We start from the raw sequence: 5626 nt of genomic DNA, 5'->3' as shown, positions 1-5626 counted from the left end.
TACATTTTAATAAACATTAAATATGTCCTGAAGCATAGACTTCGTGGACTGGCATTTGAAAAAATATATTATTGGTTATATAATATCTTAACCAGGGTCCTGAAGAGACAGTTCAGTAGTTTGGAGCTCTGACTGCTCTTGCAAAGGACCCAGATTGGAGCCCCAGCACCCACATGGAAGCTGACAGCCATCCTAACTCCAGTTGCAGAGGATCTGCTATCCTCTTCTGACCTCTGTGGGAGTGTACTTGCACGACATGGGTGCACTTACATACATACAAGCAATGCACTCATATTATAAAATAAAACTAATAAATATATATATTTTTAAATCTTAACCAGAAAGGAAAGGACTCCAGGAACTTGAAGGTAAGACCCTACTGCAGAAGAGAGAACATTTTTCAGGCAAAGGTTTTGGAGTAATAGAGCTGCAACTGACCTGCAAAAACTTCCCCTGAAGGTGAGTTCTCATAGCTTTAGAGAGCACTATGAAAGTTCCAAGGGATAACTTCAATGGATGATCCAACACCAGTTTCAAGATCAAATAACTGCATCAATGGCCAGCACAGCATATTTCATTGGTACAGTAGTAGCATTCTTATCTTGGGGACAATCAACAGCTACCTAATTTCACTAAACACCCACTCAAAAGGAGGAAACTCAAGTGTGGTAATGTAAACATAACCTAATACACATGGGTGGAGTGGCCATAAATCTTAGACAAAACCCCAAGATTGTCACATCATTAAACTAATGTGATTTCATACTATGTGCAAAATACATATCCTTATAATTACAAAAAAAACAATCCCAGTCACTATTCATCAATGAAGCTCATTTCTCAGCAGTCAGAGACCAAGTACCACAACTGCTTACACACAGACATTGTCTATGAATTGCCCAGGCCTAAGTGACACATCTACAATGCGACCTTTACACCTAAGGCTCATGGAACATAGAACAGGGATAAAGAATAGGACAGTAATGAACCTCTTAGTTCTCCACAATGAAGCTTCCTCATCTAGCAGAGAGCCAGGAACACCAAAGGTCACAAATAGCCAAAGTGTAGAAATCAAGATCATGCTCAATGCAGGTCCTTGGACTGGATCCCTGTATCAAACTTCATCTACCCAAGGCTCAAAGACCATTGTGGAAGAGGGGGCAGAAAGACTGTAAGAGCCAGGGATGAGGTGCATGACAATATGGAAACAGAGTCCTACAAGCTCCTGGAAAATTGCTTATATGATACTATGGTAATGGTGGAATGTGATGATTTGGATGAAAATGTCCCCCATAGGCTCCATGTATTTGGACATTTTGTTCCCAGATGGTAGCACTGTGTTGGGAGGTTTTAGAATCTGTGGCTATCCTAGAGGAAGCATGTCACTGCAGGTGGACTTAGAGAGTACCTAAGCCTTGCCGGATCTCAATTGTAATTTTGCTTCTGGTGCCTGCATGATGATGTGAAAGCTTAGGTTCTGCTGCTTCTGCTCCAGCCACCTCTTGCCAGCATGCCTCCCTACTGTTAGGGTTCCAAATAGCAGCAGCTTCCCCCCTCCCCAACAGGGACCTACAGACTCTGCTGAGAAGCAGCCTGCCTTTCCTCTGATCTCCAGAGAAAAGATAAGCAGATTCTACCTGATAACCAGAGATTTTAGAAGCTGTTTATTACAACAGCTTTTCTCTTATCTCAAGAGGGAAAAAGTAAAAGTAAACACTTCCAGAGCCTAATCCTACCTGCTTTTCCTGCTTCCCCCTCCCTGATTTCTCCCCCAAACATTCCCCCCTTCCACACCCTAAAGCCCCCATATATAAAGTCCCAGCTCACAACCCGTGGGCTGATATCTTTCCCTGACATCTTTCCGTGCCCTTCCCTGACATCCTTCCCTTTCCTGGCATCCTTCCCTTCCCTGACATGTTTCCCTGCCCTGACATCTTTCCCTTCCGTGACATGTTTCCCTTCCCGGACATCTTTCCCTTCCCCGAGGGAAAGGTGCCCCGTGCAAAATAAATCTGTATCCTGTTGAGAATTCCATCTGTGCCTCGGTGCCTCATCCATCCACTTGTGCTCCCCATCCATGCCACTCACTCTCTCCAACATTCCTACCTATCAGTTGGTGCGAGAACCCGGCTCTTACTTCAAGGGACCTCACACGTAAAACTTTTGGACTCTCTTGTCGTTACTGGCCTCTGCGAACACCACTGATTCGGCATTAAGGTACACTTCCACCCTCTATCTCTCTCCCCTCTTCCATTCATCCACTTGTGCTCCCCATCCATGCCACTCACTCTCTCCAACATTCCTACCTATCAGTTGGTGCGAGAACCCGGCTCTTACTTCAAGGGACCTCACACGTAAAACTTTTGGACTCTCTTGTCGTTACTGGCCTCTGCGAACACCACTGATTCGGCATTAAGGTACACTTCCACCCTCTATCTCTCTCCCCTCTTCCATTCCTTCCAGCTCTCTCTCTCTCTCTCTCTCTCTCTCTCTCTCTCTCTCTCCCTTTCCCCTTCACTACTCTCTGCCAGTTCTCTTTTCATCTCCTTTCCAATCAAATTCGGTCACTCCCGGACCTCACTCATGGCCACTGGACAGCACTGGTTTCTGTGACCGTTGAACTGCCTGGCACAGTTACTGTGTCTGTTCACGCCCACCTGGGAGTCAGACCTGCCTCCCCGTCACACTCAAATCCTTTTCCCTACCTCAGCTCCCTTCCCTTCCTTGCTCCTGCCATCTTTTGCCTTCCCCTAACATCTCATCTTCTCTCTCTCTCTCTCTCTCCCCACCCTCCTCTCCCTCTGTTCACTGGCTACTCTTAGCTTCCTCTAGGCCTCTCCATTCTTCTCCATTCCTGGCCCATCTCGGCCTCCAGGCCCACTACCTTGTTTCCTTCTACTTTGGCTCCTACTGGCTGGTCACGCACCACATTACAGAACCTCTCCTAACTCGTTTTTGCTCGCTCGAAATCACACCGGTGTGTGGGAGATTCCACCGCCCCCCAGTGATTGCAGGACGCTGCCCTGGGGTTTGGGAATTTAACTCGAATCAGCAATAGAAAAAAGGACACTTTTCTTTTGTTGCCTGATTCTTCTCGTTCTCGTTTTTATGTGACCTAAGCCAAACCTTTCTCTTCCTGCTTTCTCTCTCTCCCACTCTCCCTCTTCCCCCCTTCCCTGTAAGCTTCCTCTTTGTTCCCCCACCCACCAGCTGAGGTCTATAACTCTTCTTTCACTTTCCACCTAATCCGTTGCTATGGGAACCAAACACTCAAAACCTCAGGGTCTCATGCCTTTGGCCTGCCTTCTTAAATCCTTAAAAAAGCTAGAATTATCTCACACTATCAGATCAAAATGCCTAAAATTCTTATGCACCACTTCCTGGCCTCAGTACAAACTAGATAATAACTCTGTTTGGCCAAACACTGGAACCTTAGACCTCAATATTTTAAAAGATTTGGAAAACTTCTGCCAGCATAATGGCAAGCAGTCTGAACTACCCTACATCCACGCCTTTCTTGACCTCCGTGCTAATCCCTCCCTCTGTGTCAAATGTTCTTCCCACCAGGCCCTTTTGGCTAAGGCAGTCTCACCAGGTCCTGAAACTCCAGGGACCTCTGCCCCTCTCCCTCCTCCCTACCCCTCTGGCTCTGCTCTTGATCCTTCTGTAGCTGATAACCTGCCCCCTATCAGAACCCAGCCCCAAAACCCCCCTGCTCCCTGCTGCCTCATCCATCCGCTCATGCTCCCCATCCGTGCCGCTCGCTCTCTCCAACATTCCTATCTATCACCTACCATGACGGACTATAATCCCCCTGGAACCATAAGATCAAATAAACTCTTCCTTCTATAAATTGCTTTGGTCAGTGTTTCTATCACAATAACAGAAAAGGGACTAACACAGTAGTTGGTACCAGAGAGTGGGCTGTTGTGAAGAACCTGACCATGTGGGGTTTTGGAAGAATGTGAAAGACTTTGGAAGCTTGGACTAGAAAAGTAGTTGATTGCTGTAAGCAGAACTTAACAGGCTATTCTAGTAAATGCCTGGAAGAAAGTAGATCTGAGAATAATGTAGTTCCAGAGAGAAATAAGGACTTAATCAGCACTTGGGATATTTTTGCAGAGAGTCTGGCTGGAATCTGCCCACAGCCAAAACTTTTCAAGCTTGCCTGAGGCTAAGCTGAAAGGCAATGGACTAATTTCTCTGGCAGAAGAAATTTCAAGACAGCATAACATAGAAATGGTGGTGTGGCTATTAATGGTGAACATTATACTGATTTACAGTGAAAATGAGCAAATGGGGCAGAAAGAAATACAGAATGTGCAAGATGGATTGAAAAAGAGAACTAGGAAGATAAATGTTGGAGCCCAGCCATGTGCTAGAGAGGAACCCTTTTATAAGGAGATTAAAGTGAATAAGGAGGGGCCTAGAGATTTGCACTTAAACAATGGAGGGAGTGCCTCCACGGCAATACCACACCCAGTTAAGCCTCCAACTTGTGAAAAGAAAATGCTTCAGGGGCCACTGAAGAGAAAATCCTCTAAAATGGATAATGCAGGCAGAAGTCCATCCCAAACTTGCAATGAAATTTGGCAGTGTCTTCATCTGGTGCTAGCTTTAGAGGCATGAATGATGCAAGGGTGAAGGGGTCATCAGTTCTTCCTCCATGGTTTCAGAGAGCCTTGGAGGCCAGGCAGCATGCAGTAAGGGTACTCCTGCATAGAGAAGGCCCTGAGAGGCCACTGAGTGAAGTGAAGGTGAAGCTTGGTTGCCAGTGGAGACCCCAAGAAGACATCCATGATGCCAGAGCTGTGAGGCATCTGCCAGGAAGACCTGCAAACAGGGAGTGGTACCATCACAAGAGAGAGATGTGTGTTGCATGCAGCAAAGCTAGAGAGGATGAGCCATCTAAACCCTTTGGAAATAAAGTCCCAGAAGTTGGATGTGGAGCTACTGGATTTGGTGTTTGCCCTGTTGGTCTTTGGTCTTGTTTTTGTCTGGTATTCCCTTGCTATGCCTCCATTCTTCCCTTTTGGAGTATGTGTATTCGGTTCCACCATATGTTGGGAGTATGTAATTTGTCTTTTGATTTTATAGAGGCTTACAGTTAAGATACTTACTTGAGTCTCTGAAGAGATTTTGGACTGTGGACTTTTTGAATAGTATTGAGACTGGTAATGATTATGGGGAATTTTTTTTTTTTTTTTTTGGTTTTTTTAGGACAAGGTCTCCCTGTAGCCGCAGCTGACCTGGATTTGCTAATGGAGACCAAGCTGGCCTCAGACTCATATAGATCTGCCTGCCTCTGCCTCCCAAGTGGTGGGATTAAAAGTGTGAACCACCATGCCCAGCTAAATGCATTTTGCATTTTATATGGTCATCAGCCTATGGTGGAATGTGATAGTCTGAATGAAAATGCTCCCCATAGGCTCCAAGTATTTGAAAATTTTGTCTCCAGATGGTGGCACAGTTTTAGGAGGTTTTAGGATGTGTGGCTATCCTGGAGGAAGCACGTCACTGAGGGTGGGCTTAGAGAGTTCTTAAGCCTTGCCAGATCTCCAGTTGCTTTCTTGCTTTCTGTGGCTGTGTGATGATGTGAGAGCTTAGCTTCTGCTGTTTCTGCTCT

The sequence above is a fragment of the Nannospalax galili genome, unplaced genomic scaffold (assembly GCF_000622305.1).
Source record: "Nannospalax galili isolate Female #2095 unplaced genomic scaffold, S.galili_v1.0 scaffold581, whole genome shotgun sequence".
Classification (NCBI taxonomy): domain Eukaryota; kingdom Metazoa; phylum Chordata; class Mammalia; order Rodentia; family Spalacidae; genus Nannospalax; species Nannospalax galili.
Note: the sequence above shows the minus strand (reverse complement) of the source record.